Here is a 17,157-nt window from a genome sequence, read left to right on the forward strand (position 1 = left end):
CAGACCTTAATTTTTGGAGACACGTCCTGTGGTCTGGCAAAACTAAAATTGAGCTGTTTGTCCATAAAGACCATTATTATGCTTGAAGGAAAAAGGGAGAAGCTTTGAAGCCTAAGAATACCATCCCAACTGTGAAACACGGGGGTGGCTACTTCATCATGCTGTGGGGTTGTATTGCTGCAGGAGAGACTGGTGCACTTCACTTAATAGATGGCATCATGAGGAAAGAAGATTATGTAGCAATACTGAAGCAACATCTGAAGACATCAGCCAGGGACTTAAAGCTTGGGTGGAAATGGGTCTTCAAATGGACAATGACCCGAAGCATACTGCAAAACTGGTTACAAAGTGGCTTAAGAATAACAAAGTCAATGTTTTGGAGTGGCCATCACAAATCCCTGATCTCAATCTATTGAACATTTATGGGCAAAGCTGAAATGGCCGTTGCGAGCAGCGACCTACAAACATGGCTCAGTTACACCAGCTCTGTCAGGAGGAATGGGCCCAAATTCCTACCAGCTATTATGAGAAATTTGTGGAAGGATATCCAAAACATTTGACCCAACTCATACAGTTTAAGGGCAATGGTACAAAATACTAATGAAATGTATGTAAACTTTTGACTTTGCAGAAGGTAATAAAATGCCTTAAAACATTCTCCCTCCCTCTCTCTCTCTCTCTCTCTCATTATTCTGGCATTTGGCAAATATAAATAATTTTGGTTCTTAATTGACCTAAAACGGGAAAGGTTTATTCTGATTTCATGTCAGATAGTGAGAAAAACATGCAGATGTGTCTTTTTAGATGGAGATTTCTGTTTTTAACTGTATCATAGGTTGTTCAGGGGATAAAGATTTTTTTTTAAAAGGAATTAGAATAGTATAAAAAATAAAAGAAGTAATGCTCATTCCCAAACAACCTCTGCAGCAATTGTTCCAAAACTTATCTGGTCTTCCATATTTCCAGATCTTGGCTTGATATATTTGCCTTGCCTCCGATCATGATTGGCTATGTGGGCATTTATAGCTATTTACAGTGAGCTGAGATGTCATGAGGAAGTGGACACCAATGGGGATAAGTTAGTGGGTGACCATTACTTCTTTTATTTATTACACCAGTCTGAGCAATTTTACAAATAATGTTTATCTGCTGGACAGCCTCTATAACATACAGTATGTATTTGGTTAGTAGCATTTAATTCTAAAATCGCAAATGTTGCTTACTTCCTTCTCTTAGTGATAAACTATTTCTGTACACTATGGCCCTGACTTGTATGAATCCTAAATATATAGTATATCACAAAAGTGAGTACACCCCTCAAACTTTGATAATGACCCCAAGCACACCTCCAAGATGACCACTAAGTGTAAAGCTGCTGGACTGGCCAAGCATGTCTCCAGACCTAAACCCTATTAAGAATCTGTGGGGCATCCTCAAACAGAAGGTGAAGGAGTGTAAGGTCTCTAACATCCACCAGCTCTGTGATGTCATCATGGAGGATGGAGGAGGATCCAGTGGCTCCTGTGAAGCTCTAGTGAACTCCATATCCCCCGAGAGTTAAGGCAGTGCAGGAAAATAATGTTGGCCACACAAATAATTAACACTTTGTGCACAATTTGGCCATTTTCACATAGGGGTGTACTCAATGGCTGTGTGTTGAGTGATTTAAATAGCACCAAATTTACACTGTTATACAAGCTGTACACTGACTTCTTTACATTGTATCACAGGGTCAGATCTTCAGTGTTGTCATATGAAAAGATATCATAAAATATTTACAAACATGTGAGGGGTGAACTCACTTTTGTGACATACTGTACACTGCCCACACATTACTATGACAACCTCTCAAATTCTCATTTGTATCTAATTTTATCATGAATGAACATAAACATTTGTTTTGTATGAATTAAAAATTAAATTAATTACATTTTTAAAAATACTATATTATGTAGGTGTCCTCCTCTGGAAGCATTTTTGCACATAGGGATATAATAGACAGGCACACGGAGATACACAGAGCTACGAAACAGAGGCACATGGACTTATGTATTGCCATCCACGTACATAAGAACGAGTCCTACGGAGCAAGTGAGGAACAACTGACACAAATCACTTGAAGGAAACAGAAGTGGAGGCAGGTTCAATGTATGAGACACTATATAATCACAGAGATAGCATAAAACATACATTTATTTGTACAATGTGAAACGCTGTCACTATTTGTTATATTAACGTCACCTTGGGAAGTGTCTGGAGCGGAGACATGGCAGTAGCTTCTGTATCTCCAGTTGTATAGGTTAACAAGATCCTTAAAGGGTTATTCTCATCTTCATAAAAATGGACATTTTCAGATAGTGTTTGTAAATACAAGAAATTTAGCGATTTAGTGTTTACAAAAATTTTTAGTTGTTCTTGAGATATTAACAGTTTTTGTTTTAAGTTTGCTACCTTGGAGACCAACCAATGCTGCAAAGCAGGAGACCATGGGCAGAGTTTACAAGCTCTTTTTTGGTGATTTTACACGCAACGACGTAACGATATATCGCCGGGGTCACATCCGGCATCGTTAGCGACATCATTGTGTGTGACACCAACGAGCGGCCGTTAATGATGGAAAATACTCACCAAATCGTCCATCATTGACACGTTCATTTTCCAAAAATCGTTGATTGTTGAAGACGCAGGTTGATCGACGTTCCCAAGGCAGCATACATCGCTATGTGTGACACCTCGGGAACGACGAACTACAGCTTACCTGCGGCTGCCGGAAATGAGGAAGGAAGAAGGTGGGCGGAATGTTCGGCCCACTCATCTCCGCCCCTCCGCTTCTATTGGGTAGCCGCTTAGTGACGCCGCTGTGATGCCGCACGAACCGTCCCCTTAGAAAGGTGGCGGTTCGCCGGCCACAACGACGTCGCTAGGAAGGTAAGTATGTGTGACGGGTATTAGCTAGTTGTGCGCCACGGGCAGTGATTTGCCCGTGACGCACAACCGATGGGGGTTTGTGCTTTCACCAGCGACATCGCTAGCGATGTCGCTGCGTGTAAAGCAGCCTTTACTACCCGGATTTAGGGAAGGTCCGGTGTAATGTAAAACATAAAACAGGCAGGGGATTTACCAAGACAAAAAAGGGATACATAGGGGACAACTTAACAATGGTGGGCCCTGATGCTAGAGAGAGGGAAGATGGACACCTCCTCAACTTACCTCCTGCTGTAGCCTGAACTTCTAGCCAGTTCCTATACAGAAAAATCTCCGACTTATCTAAATAAATTTTAGGGGTCACCAGATAACAGAACTTCCAAAAAATCTAATGACCCAAAATATCATAAACAATTATTTTTTCTTGAACACACATACATGTATCATTAAAATCAGATCAAAAGATGGATAATGATAAAAAAAATTCCTGGGCAAAAAAATCATAATGAATTAGTATACAAAATATCCATACTAATTCAAAAATTATCTGTATCACAATGTTAATAAATAATTGGTCTCCTGAAAAAGTATTCAAACTCCAATTTGTTTATTTTATTATAATGGTATCATAAAATATGAAGAGTATGATAAAGTGCTAGTGCATCAATATTAAATAAATTAGTGCCTAATTAATGAGAGACCACAAAATTATATAGTAAATATTAAACAATGGGGGATTGAATAACCTGAAAAATCATCTGAAAAACCTGAATAACCTGCTATTTATCATGATTAATTGTTTATGATATTTTGGATCATTTGATTTTTTGGAAGTTCAGTTCCTATGCAGGTTCCTCACCTGTTGCTGAGCAGGAACTTGAAGCCCTGAGAGACCTTGCAATTAGCCCTGGCTAGTAAGTGGGAAGGTAAGGATCACTAGTCCCACCGCTGCACTAAAACAACATACCAAGGCAAGATAAGACAGACAGGGGGGAAAACAACAACAGAATAACTCCAGCAAATTGGCTGCAGTCACGCACCAGTACTGCAGCCTACACTGCCATCAACAGCAAGGATTCCAGCAGCTTCTTCCACCTCCAGGCCCAGAATCCAAATGAATGATAAAATAACTGGCACCCTCTGCTGAGAGCAGATGGTATATAAAGGGACTGTGTGGTCCCAAACTGGAAACACCTGACCAGGAATCAGAAGCTGCTGGCAAGGAAAACTGACATTAACCCTTGCCACACCCAAAGAATGAAAACACGTTTAATATGTAGCATCTCAGATAACAATGAGAGACTCTAGTCCTGATCCTGTCACTAGTCTCAAAATACAGACAGACCGCCGTGACAGTTTGTAAGCACTGTTATGACGCTGGTTAGGATCAGTGGAGTGCACTTGTTAGTTCCTAATCATGGCCAGTTTACTTTGCTGCTTACAAGCTAGACAGCAGCAGTGGTCGGTCTCCTAGGCAACAAGCTGTAAAATACCTAAAAAAGTGTTAGTATCTGAAGAACGGATGCAAATTTTAATAAACAGTAAATTGCAAAAGTGCTTGGTTTTACAAACACTAGCCAAAATCCTTCTATGAAGATGGGAATAACCCTTTAAAATATTTTTTGTTACTTTTTTATGACATAAGAGTGTTTCCTTATTTCTGTCTTTTCAGCAATAAAATGAAATTTGCACTTATTCACACATATAAATATTAATATCAGCCAATCATTCAGCAAAAATAAAAAAAGAAGGAAGCAGAGTGTGCCCATGTGGAGGTCAAAGGGTTAAAACATCCCACGCTCATCTCTCATTCAACCTTTTTGGCAAAAAGACTGTCTATGTTGGCACATCTCCTTTTCTATATTTTTGGCATGACAGAAATAAAGCAAGGAAGGAACTGTGGTAGTTTAAATAGGCTTTTCGAAAAATAACATCCCGGCTATATCTTGATGTTGCACGGAGAGTCCAGAAGAACACTGCAAGAACAATAAGGATTTTTAGGGGCATTATGGTAGTGTAATGGAAACACATCTGCCCCCAAAAGTCCCTCATTTTCCCTGCGGTATACAGCTATGCAGAACGACGTGGACCTTGGCAGTTCATGGTTCAACTAGAAAAGAAAGGGGTATAGTTAGTAAAGTAATGCAGGAAAAATGTGCCTCCCACAACAGACAACATAATAAAACACTGAAATAAGAGCTTGCTATGTAAAATGAAGACACAAATGTTTTTTCTTACATAAGAGACATCATGCAGAGCAAGAATATGAAAAGTTTAGAACAGAATGTCAATGTGTTCTGTGCTTTTTCGTCCTTTAGGAGGTACGTTTGGCGGCTTTGGAGGTCTAGAATGAAGATCCACAATTACCGTTGACCTAGTAATTTGCTTCTACGTAAGCAATAAATTAAATAAAATGAGAAATCAATATCGAAAGAAGTGGCAAACTGCTCTCAATCTAACTATGTAATATTACATAAGTCCCCAATGGTTCAATAGTGTGCACAACCTCATAGGGAACAGACGCGATAAACACTTCCTTATGTGCAATAGTAACACATGACTAAAAATCCAGCACAATAAAAATCAGCTGCACAATGTCTCACAGTTTCCTGCTAGTTCATTAGATTTTCTGGACATAATGGGATTTAATGAACTTTATATCCTGTGCTATGAGTGTTGGTAATATTTGAGATTGGTGTGTCGATGACTATTATGGACTCGCTTTACTGGTAATTTATACATATTGTGGTCTACATCAGGGCCGTGGAAACTGCGGCCTTAAGGGAGCTTTACACACAGCGACATCGCTAGCGATGTCGCTCTTGAAAAGCACCCGCCCCCGTCATTTGTGCGTCACGGGCAAATCGTTGCCCACGGCGCACAATATCGCTAGGAGCCGTCACACATACTTACCTTCCTAGCGACGTCGCTGTGGCCAGCAAACAGCCTCTTTTCTAAGGGGGCGGTTCATGCGGCGTCACAGCGACGTCACACGGCAGGCGTCCACTAAAAGCGGAGGGGCGGAGAGCAGCCGCATGGAAGTCATGCCCACCTCGTTGCCGGAGGACACAGGTACGGTGTTGTTCATCGTTCCTGGGGTGTCACACGTAGCGATGTGTGCTGCCTCAGGAACGACGAACAACCTGGGGTGTCACACATAGCAATTAGTGATGAGCGAGTACTAAAAAGCTCGGGTGCTCGAGGCTCGGGCCGAGCATCCCAAGATACTCGTGTACTCGGCCCGAGCACCGAGCCCAATGTTATCCTATGGGAGACACGAGTATTTTTGTGAAATGACCCCCGGCAGCATGTAGAAACCCTAAAAATGTCACAAAAGTCTCAGAAGAGTGCTCAAATGACATGGCAACAGCATGGGGAAGACCCCTTGAAGCACTTATCACTCAAAAGTCACAGCTGTGAACAATTTTGTCCGAGTTTTACGCCATTTTTACGGACTCACCAGAAAACCTTCCAAAATGACACCAAAATGAATTTTCATGGCGGAAATGTTAAGGGCACATACCCAATAGTGAGATAGAGCTGGTGTATGTTACTTTTTGAGATTAATACATGAAAGATTTTACGTAAAACATTGTGTGGCACTCCGATGTCCAAAACGCACGATTTGTGCTTTTTACTAACGATGTCGGTCATTTTTTTTTTCATTCTATCTCCCGTCGGTCGGTCTCGCTCTGTCGGTCTCTCTCTGTCTTGTCTGTCCCCCTCTCACAGTCTGTCGGTCAGTCTCCCCCCTCTCTCTTACTTACCGTTCCCCGATCACCGGCGCGGCGCTGCACTGCTGTTCACTAAACTCCGGCGGCTTTTCCTCTTTTGAAAAAGCCGGCCGCTCATTAAACCATCTCGTATTCTCTGCTTTCCTGCTTTTCGGCGCCTATGATTGGTTGCAGTGAGACACGCCCCCACACTGAGTGACAGCTGTCTCACTGCACCCAATCACAGCAGCCGGTGTGTGTGTATACTGTGCAGTGAAATAAATAATTAAATAATTAAAAAGAACGGCGTGCGGTCCCCCCAATTTTAATACCAGCCAGATAAAGCCATACGGCTGAAGGCTGGTATTCTCAGGATGGGGAGCTCCACGTTATGGGGAGCCCCCCACCCTAACAATATCAGTCAGCAGCCGCCCAGAATTGCCGCATACATTATATGCGACAGTTCTGGGACTGTACCCGGCTCTTCCCGATTTACCCTAGTGCGTTGGCAAATCGGGGTAATAAGGAGTTAATGGCAGCCCATAGCTGCCACTAAATCCTAGATTAATCATGTCAGACGTCTCCCCGAGATTCCTTCCATGATTAATCTGTAAATTACAGTTAAAAAATACACACACCCGAAAAATCCTTTATTAGAAATAAAAAACACTAACAAAGTCCCTCATTACCAATTTATTAACCCCCGACAAACCCTTCATGTCCGGCGTAATTCACGGACCTCCAGCGTCGCGTCCAGCTCTGCTGCATGCAGGTGACAGGAGCAGCAGAATACACCGACGCTCCGGTCACCTCCACGCAGCTAATGAGGTGAGTATAGCGATCAGCTGAGCTGTCACTGAGGTTACCTGGATCCAGCGGTGGCCGCGGGTAACCTCAGTGACAGCTCAGCTGATCGCGCTACTCACCGCCGCTCCTACTCACCGCCGCTCCGGTCAGCTCCATGCACCAACTGAGGTGAGTATAGCGATCAGCTGCTGTCACTGAGGTTAATCGCGGCCACCGCTGGATCCAGTGGTGGCCGGGAGTTACCTGACTGACAGCAGCTGATCGCGCTATTCCCTTCATTAGCTGCGTGGAGGTGACCGGAGCGGCGGTGTCTTCTGCAGCTCCTGTCACTTCCATGCAGCAGAGCTGGACGCGACGCTGGAGGACTGTGGAGTACGCCGGACATGTAGGGTTTGTCGGGGTTAATAAATTGGTGATGAGGGACTTTGTTAGTGTTTTTTATTTCTAATAAATGATTTTTTCGGGTGTGCGTGTTTTTTAACTGTAATTTACAGATTAATCATGGAAGGAATCTCGGGGAGACGCCTGACATGATTAATCTAGGATTTAGTGGCAGCTATGGGCTGCCATTAACTCCTTATTACCCCGATTTGCCAACACACTAGGGTAAATCGGGAAGAGCCGGGTACAGTCCCAGAACTGTCGCATATAATGTATGCGGCAATTCTGGGCAGCTGCTGACTGATATTGTTAGGGTGGGGGGCTCCCCATAACGTGGAGCTCCCCATCCTGAGAATACCAGCCTTCAGCTGTATGGCTTTATCTGGCTGGTATTAAAATTGGGGGACCGCACGCCGTTTTTTTTAATTATTTATTTATTTATTTTACTGCACAGTATAGACCCGCCCACCGGCTGCTGTGATTGGGTGCAGTGAGACACCTGTCACTCAGCGTGGGGGCGTGTCTCACTGCAACCAATCATAGGCGCCTGTGGGCGTGGAAAGCAGGGAATATGAGATGGCTGTGTGCAGAGCACAGCGCGCCCGCCGGTATAAAGGCTCGGTCACGCTGTGCAGGCCGGCCAATCACAGCAATTCCACAACTAACAGGGCTGTGGCATTGCAGTGGTCTGCCAGCCAATCCCTGCATGAGGGCTGGCTCTCAAAAGAGCGCCAACATGCAGGGATGAAGACCACGAGTACAGCACGAGTATTGCAAAATTACTCGGTACCCGCCGAGTACCCCGAGTACAGTGATACTCGTGCGAGTACCGAGTAGTAACAAGCATACTCGCTCATCACTAATAGCAATGTGTGCTGCCTCAGGAATGACCAACAACCTGCGTCCAGAACAAGGAACGACATTTGGGAAATGGACGATGTGTCAACAATCAACGATTTGGTGAGTATTTTGCATCATTAGCGGTCTCTCGTATGTGTCAAACGCAACAACGTCGCTAACGAGGCCGGATGTGCGTCATGAATTCCGTGACCTCAACGACATCTCGTTAGCGTTCATGTTGTGTGTAAAGCACCCTTTAAGACCACATCTTCTCTGGCTGTTCCAGTCCAGCCCGAGGACTGAGACAGCCAAAGGGCTGAAAGCAGTGGACCATGGGCCGCAGTATGCCCTCCCCCGCTGCCGATTTGCGACTGCTGCTGCTGTCACCGCTATTTGCATCCACAGGATGCAGACAGTGGTAAACACATTGGTGATGATGTCACATCATCAGGTGTGCTGTGCAATCAGAGCACAGCGCCAGAGGAACGGAAGCAAGGTATGTGGTGTTTTTTTCATTGGTATGAGATGTTTGCATGTATATAGGAGGCTGTGTGAGGGCTCAGAAATGTATATAGGAGGCTATGTGGTGGCTCAGAAATTAATATAGGAGGGTATGTGGGGGTTCATACTGTATATATGAAGCTAAAAGGGGCTCATAATGTACTGTATAATGGATGCTATGTGTGGGCTCAGAAACGAATATAGGAGGGTATGTGGGGGTTCATACTGTATATATGAGGACAAATTAGGTGCATAATGTATATAGCAAGCTATGTGGGGGTTGACAAAGTATATAGTAGGTTATATGGGGGCTTAAAGTATATAGGATACTATGTGGGGGCTCAATGTATATAGGAAGCTTTGTTGGGCTCATACTGTATACCGGGGCTATGTGGAGGCTCATATTGTATATAGGAATCTTTGTGGGGCTCATAATATGTACAGGAGGCTATTTGGGGGCTCATACTGCATATAGGAGGCTATGTGGGGATAATACTGTATATAGGAGGCTATGAGAGGGCTCATAAAGTATATTGGAGGATATGTGTTGGCTCCTTCTCTATTTAGGAGGCTATGTGGGGCTCACACTGTATATGGAGGGGCTATTTGGGATCTCACATTGTATATAGGGACAATGTGGGGTCTCACACTGTATATAGGGGCTATGTGGGGGCTCATACTGCATATAGGAGCAATGTGGGGGCCCATACAGTATGGAGGGGGCTGTGTGAAGGCTCATACTGTATGTATGAGGCTGTGTGGGGCTCATACTGTAAATAGAAAGGCTATTTGGCAGTTTATATGGTATATAGGGGCTATGTGGGGGCTCATACTGTATGCAAGGGGCTGTATGGGGGCTCATACTGTGTATGAGGCGGCTATGTGGGGTTTATACTGCATACAGGGAGGTATGTGATCAGGTTGTAATTAAATATAACACGGTAAAATTAATTATTTTATTTACTTAAAATAATGTTTACTAAGTTATGTAGGGTTAGATAAGAAAGAAATGACACTGATTAATAATGCTTAACATCACGCCGCTGCGAGCATTCTCCAAAAATGTGCCTTTTCAGTAAAAAATGTGTGCATAGAATATAAACCATGCATTGTAAAAAAAAATCCATCACAACAAAATGCTGAAAGCAACTTTGGGACCGGAGGAATGTGCAATAAAACACCACATGATTTAAGCACAACAGAGATGTTTTCTCCTACGAGTTATTCGGTCCTGGGCAGCTGCCAGCTGTCAACATACATCAATGACAAAGTACCCGCATATTGGTGGCAACCAGTTGGCTGAAGATAGAGTGTCACAGGTATGCAGAACGAAGGAACACATTGTACCAAATTCAGGTTAACCACATCCTACTGCTCTGGAAGAAATCCCTCAAGATCTGACGTAAGAATATACTAGCACATGAGGCTAATATATACACCAGAACTAAATACTGGCAAGGAATTCAAAGTAATTAATTACCACTGACTGATACAGACAACAAGACCAGCAAGAGAGAAATATTAAAAAAAAACTTACAACTGCTATATTCTACATAATTACTCATAGTATATATAAGTACATCTCAATAAATTAGAAAAGCATCAAAAGTTAATTTATTACAGTAATTCAATGCAAAAACGGAAATGCATATATTATATAGACTCATTACAAACAGTGATCTTTTTCATGTGTTTATTTCTGTTAATGTTGTTGATTATGGCTTATAGCCAATGAAAACCCAAAAGTCATTATCTCATAAAATTAGAATAATTACCACCAGATGTCCAGAAGGCAGTCATTAACACACTTCACAAGGAGGGTAAGCCACAAAAGGTAATTGCTAAAGAAGCTGGCTGTTCACAGAGGGCTGTATCCAAGTGTACTAATGGAAAATTGAGTGGAAGGAAAAAGTGTGGTAGAAAAAGGTGCACCAGCAACTGGGAAAACTCTTCACCTTAACTTTTCATACTTTAGCACATAGTTTTTGTTGACCAACATAATAAATAAAATGGCTTTTATTAGTTTATTTCCTTATAACAAAATCTAATTTAGCTGTATCTAAAAAAAAATTCATGAGAGTTGTTCATAAAGGTATATCCATGTGTCACCACAAAGTATTTCCACCACAAACGTCAAAGACTGATATCCAAATTTCAGGCACAGATTTGTAACTAGGTGCACAGCAGATGAACACAAGCATTGTCAGTGCGGCAAATCCTCAAATTTTCCTAATAAGGCTAATAATGGGATTTTTTTATGATGCACACTGACCCTAAATCCGGCGTCTGAGACGGTGACAACAGACACAGGTATGCATGTCACTGCTTATGCTGGGCAATGGGCATTGAATAGCATGTTAGCACACCCACAGGGGCTAGTTGAGGGAAACTAACACCCTTGCTTCTTGTCCCCGAGTTCATTAGCATATCACAAAGGATCTTTAGAAATTCTTTTTCTAAAGACCTCTATCTATGCTACTAGATACGGGGACAGTTAGGCAGGGATTAGAAATATGCACCCAGAACTGCTCGTGGTACTGGGTGCATATTGCACCTGACAAGTTCACTTTAAAAGGAGTTCCCCATGAAATTTAATAAAATAAATAAATAAAATAAATAAAACAGATTTAGATATGAAACATTTTTCTAAATACCTTCCTTTACTTAAAAAAAAGATGTGCTTTATCTACTGCACTCTGTCAGAATTTTAAAGATGGCCACTGCGATCAATCACAACCTGTTGTAGATATAAGACAATACGCAGTAGGACGAATACTGTGCATAAAAACATCTGCTTTATACAGAGATCAGATCACAGAAGTGTCCTATCAGACATCATGAACGCTTATTCCTCTGTTCAGTCAACATGACAAGACATTGACCGGCACTGGACTAAAGGAGGAGATAATCACCTTTCTTTAGCTGGCTGAAAATGAACATTCATCTCAATCAGCCTGACAGATTTAATATGTCTGTCTCGTGTCTTCTGAAATCTAGGATGGGCTGCACAATGATACAGATGGAAGTTGCCATCTTTACAACCCTGACAGAGTGCACTAGATAAAGCACACCTATGAGTGGTTGAAACTGATAAATATGTACCATGATAATAATAATAATAATTATAATAATTCGCCCAAGCTCCACCCCAGCCACCTCTCCACCCCTCAAACCTTTCACAGTCTCACCACAATTCTTGAAAAAACATTTTATATATATATACAGTTAGGTCCAGAAATATTTGGACAGTGACACAAGTTTTGTTATTTTAGCTGTTTACAAAAACATGTTCAGAAATACAATTATATATATAATATGGGCTGAAAGTGCACACTCCCAGCTGCAATATGAGAGTTTTCACATCCAAATCGGAGAAAGGGTTTAGGAATCATAGCTCTGTAATGCATAGCCTCCTCTTTTTCAAGGGACCAAAAGTAATTGGACAAGGGACTCTAAGGGCTGCAATTAACTCTGAAGGCGTCTTCCTCGTTAACCTGTAATCAATGAAGTAGTTAAAAGTTCTGGGGTTGATTACAGGTGTGTGGTTTTGCATTTGGAAGCTGTTGCTGTGACCAGACAACCTGCGGTCTAAGGAACTCTCAATTGAGGTGAAGCAGAACATCCTGAGGCTGAAAAAAAAAGAAAAAATCCATCAGAGAGATAGCAGACATGCTTGGAGTAGCAAAATCAACAGTCGGGTACATTCTGAGAAAAAAGGAATTGACTGGTGAGCTTGGGAACTCAAAAAGGCCTGGGCGTCCACGGATGACAACAGTGGTGGATGATCGCCGCATACTTTCTTTGGTGAAGAAGAACCCGTTCACAACATCAACTGAAGTCCAGAACACTCTCAGTGAAGTAGGTGTATCTGTCTCTAAGTCAACAGTAAAGAGAAGACTCCATGAAAGTAAATACAAAGGGTTCACATCTAGATGCAAACCATTCATCAATTCCAAAAATAGACAGGCCAGAGTTAAATTTGCTGAAAAACACCTCATGAAGCCAGCTCAGTTCTGGAAAAGTATTCTATGGACAGATGAGACAAAGATCAACCTGTACCAGAATGATGGGAAGAAAAAAGTTTGGAGAAGAAAGGGAGCGGCACATGATCCAAGGCACACCACATCCTCTGTAAAACATGGTGGAGGCAACGTGATGGCATGGGCATGCATGGCTTTCAATGGCACTGGGTCACTTGTGTTTATTGATGACATAACAGCAGACAAGAGTAGCCGGATGAATTCTGAAGTGTACCGGGATATACTTTCAGCCCAGATTCAGCCAAATGCCACAAAGTTGATCGGACGGCGCTTCATAGTACAGATGGACAATGACCCCGAGCATACAGCCAAAGCTACCCAGGAGTTAATGAGTGCAAAAAAGTGGAACATTCTGCAATGGCCAAGTCAATCACCAGATCTTAACCCAATTGAGCATGCATTTCACTTGCTCAAATCCAGACTTAAGACGGAAAGACCCACAAACAAGCAAGACCTGAAGGCTGCGGCTGTAAAGGCCTGGCGAAGCATTAAGAAGGAGGAAACCCAGCGTTTGGTGATGTCCATGGGTTCCAGACTTAAGGCAGTGATTGCCTCCAAAGGATTCGCAACAAAATATTGAAAATAAAAATATTTTGTTTGGGTTTGGTTTATTTGTCCAATTACTTTTGACCTCCTAAAATGTGGAGTGTTTGTAAAGAAATGTGTACAATTCCTACAATTTCTATCAGATATTTTTGTTCAAACCTTCAAATTAAACGTTACAATCTGCACTTGAATTCTGTTGTAGAGGTTTCATTTCAAATCCAACGTGGTGGCATGCAGAGCCCAACTCGCGAAAATTGTGTCACTGTCCAAATATTTCTGGACCTAACTGTATATATATATATATATATATATATATATATATATATATATATATAGTCATGGCCGAAATTGTTAGCACCCTTGTTGGTGTTCCAGAAAATGAAGTATTTCCCTCAGAAAATTTAGACACCCCCCCTACAACGCCCTCTCCATAATATACCCTCTACACTGCCCCTCTCCATAATACACACCCTACACCGCCCCTCTCCATAATACACCCTCTACACTGCCCCTCTCAATAATACACCCTCTACCCTGCCTCTCCATAATACATCCTCTACACTGCCACTCTCCATAATACACTCTCTAACTCTCTACATTGACCCTCTCAATAATTCACCTTCTACACTGCCCCTCTCCATAATACATCCTCTAAACTGCCCCACTCAATAATACACCCTCTACACCAGGGGTCTCAAACTCAGCTGGGTGTAAGGGCCATATATATATATAAAAGAAATTGAGAGGGGCCGCATTCTTTGCAGGACAAAGTGACATTTTTAATGATTTCATGTTTTTTCCTACACACCTTTGGATCACTTTTTTTAAATGTTTTTGCTTGTTTATTATAACAAACCTACACTTTTTTGTTTACTTAAGTTTAAATATAAAAAAGTATTTTTAATGGCAAAAAGTCATGCTTTATTTTGAATTTTTTTTACATTTTATCACTTTTTTGTAATAATGTTTTAAAATTAACAGCATCATATAGTAATCTCAGCCAACATCTTGTAGTAATGTCCCCATGGTGCAGTAATGTCCCCCATCCGTGTGCCCTGTAGTATTGTGCTCATCCTTGTGGTATTGTGCCCATCCTTGTGCCCTGTAGTATTGTGCCCATCCGTGTGCCCTGTAGTATTGTGCCCATCCTTGTGGTATTGTGTGCCCAGTAGTATTGTGCTCAACCTTGTGCCCTGTAGTATTGTGCTCATCCTTGTTACATTGCACCCAGTAGTATTGTGCCCATCCTTGTGCCCTGTAGTATTGTGCTCATCCTTGTACTATTGTGCCCAGTAGTATTGTGCCCATCCGTGTGCCGTATATTATTGTGCCCATCCTTGTGGTATTGTGCCCAGTAGTATTGTGCCCATCCTTGTGCCCTGTAGTACTGTGCTGATCCTTGTAGTATTGTGCTCATCCTTGTGCCCTGTAGCATTGTGCTCATCCTTGTAGTATTATGCCCATCCTTGTGCCCAGTAGTATTGTGCCCATCTTTGTGCCCTGTAGTATTGTGCCCTGTAGTATTGTGCCCATTCTTGTGCCTTGTAGTATTGTGCTCATCCTTGTGATATTGCGCCCAGTAGTATTGTGCCCAACCTTGTGCCCTGTAGTATTGTGCCCAGTAGTATTGTGCCCATCCTTGTGCTCTTTAGTATTGTGCTGATCCTTGTAGTATTGTGCCCATCCTTGTGCCCTGTAGTATTGTGCTCATCCTTGTAGTATTATGCCCATCCTTGTGCCCAGTAGTATTGTGCCCATATTTGTGCCCTGTAGTATTGTGCTCATCCTAGTGATATTGCTCCCAGTACTATTGTGCCCAACCTTGTGCCCTATAGTATTGTGCCCAGTAGTATTCTTCCCATCCTTGTGTCCTGTAGTATTATGCTCATCCTTGTGTCCTGTAGTATTGTGCTCATCCTTGTAGTATTATGCCCATCCTTGTGCCCAGTAGTATTGTGCCCATCTTGGTGCCCTTTAGTATTGTGCTCATCCTTTTGATATTGCACCCAGTAGTATTGTTCCCAACCTTGTGCCCTGTAGTATTGTGCCTATCCTTGTGCCCTGTAGTACTTTGCTGATCCTTGTAGTATTGTGCCCATCCTTGTGTCCTGTAGTATTGTGCTCATCCTTGTAGTATTATGCCCATCCTTGTGCCCAGTAGTATTGTGCCCATCTTTGTGCCCTGTAGTATTGTGCCCCTCCTTGTGCCCTGTGGTATTATGCTCATCCTTGTGATATTGCGGCCAGTAGTTTTGTGCCCAACCTTGTGCCTTGTAGTATTGTGCCCAGTAGTATTGTGACCATCCTTGTGCCCTGTAGTATTGTGCTGATCCTTGTAGTATTGTGCCCATCCTTGTGTCCTGTAGTATTGTGCTCATGCTTGTAGTATTATGCCCATCCTTGTGCCCAGTAGTATTGTGCCCATCTTTGTGCACTGTAGTATTGTGCCCTGTAGTATTGTGCTCATCCTTGTGATATTGCGCCCAGTAGTATTGTGCCCAACCTTGTGCCCTGTAGTATTGTGCTCATCCTTGTTACATTGCGCCCAGTTGTATTGTGCCCATCCTTGTGCCCTGTAGTACTGTGCTGATCCTTGTAGTATTGTGCCCATTCTTGTGTCCTGTAGTATTGTGCTCATCCTTGTAGTATTATGCCCATCCTTGTGCCCAGTAGTATTGTGCCCATCTTTGTGCCCTGTAGTATCGTGCCCTGTAGTATTGTGCCCATCCTTGTGCCCTGTAGTATTGTGCTCATCCTTGTGATATTGCGCCCACTAGTATTGTGCCCAACCTTGTGCCCTGTAGTATTGTGCCCAGTAGTATTGTGCCCATCCTTGTGCCCTGTAGTACTGTGCTCATCTTTGTGATATTGTGCCCAATAGTATTGTGCCCATCCTTGTGCCCTGTAGTATTGTGCTCATCCTTGTGATATTGTGCTCATCCTTGTGCCCTGTAATATCGTACTCAGTAGTTTTGTGGCCATCCTTGTAGTATTGTGCCCAGTAGTTTTGTGCCCATCCTTGTAGTATTGTGCCCAGTAGTATTGAGCCCATCCTTGTGCCCTGTAGTATTGTGCCCAGTAGTTTTTTGCCCATCCTTGTAGTATTGTGCCCAGTAGTTTTGTGCCCATCCTTGTAGTATTGTGCCCAGTACCTTTGTGCCCATCCTTGTAGTAGTGTGTCCAGTAGTTTTGTGACATCATACAGTGACGTCACTTCCTTGCATCTGATTGGCCGGCAGCAGCGGCCATTGGTATAACGCGGACAGCTCCTCTGCGAGGCACTGCAAATGATTTAACTGTAGTAACGTCCTGCTGGCCCCGGGCATAGGGCCGCAATTGTCATGGGGTCTGCAGGCCGCAACAAGCAGCCTCAGGGGCTGCATGTGGCCCGCGGGCTGCGTGTT

General features: G+C 42.9%; 1 long non-coding RNA gene across 1 annotated transcript in view; it reads right to left on the reverse strand.

Moving 5' to 3' along the window:
• Positions 1 to 746: 746 nt before the first annotated feature.
• Positions 747 to 17,157, reverse strand: part of LOC142245316 (uncharacterized) — a 146,970-nt gene continuing 130,559 nt past the window's right edge. Inside the window, exon 3 of the long non-coding RNA XR_012724764.1 lies at positions 747 to 5,035. This is a non-coding gene — a long non-coding RNA (uncharacterized LOC142245316). The remainder of the gene's footprint in view (positions 5,036 to 17,157) is intronic.

Source organism: Anomaloglossus baeobatrachus, chromosome 7 (assembly GCF_048569485.1).
Source record: "Anomaloglossus baeobatrachus isolate aAnoBae1 chromosome 7, aAnoBae1.hap1, whole genome shotgun sequence".
In the NCBI taxonomy this organism is placed as follows: Eukaryota; Metazoa; Chordata; class Amphibia; order Anura; family Aromobatidae; genus Anomaloglossus; species Anomaloglossus baeobatrachus.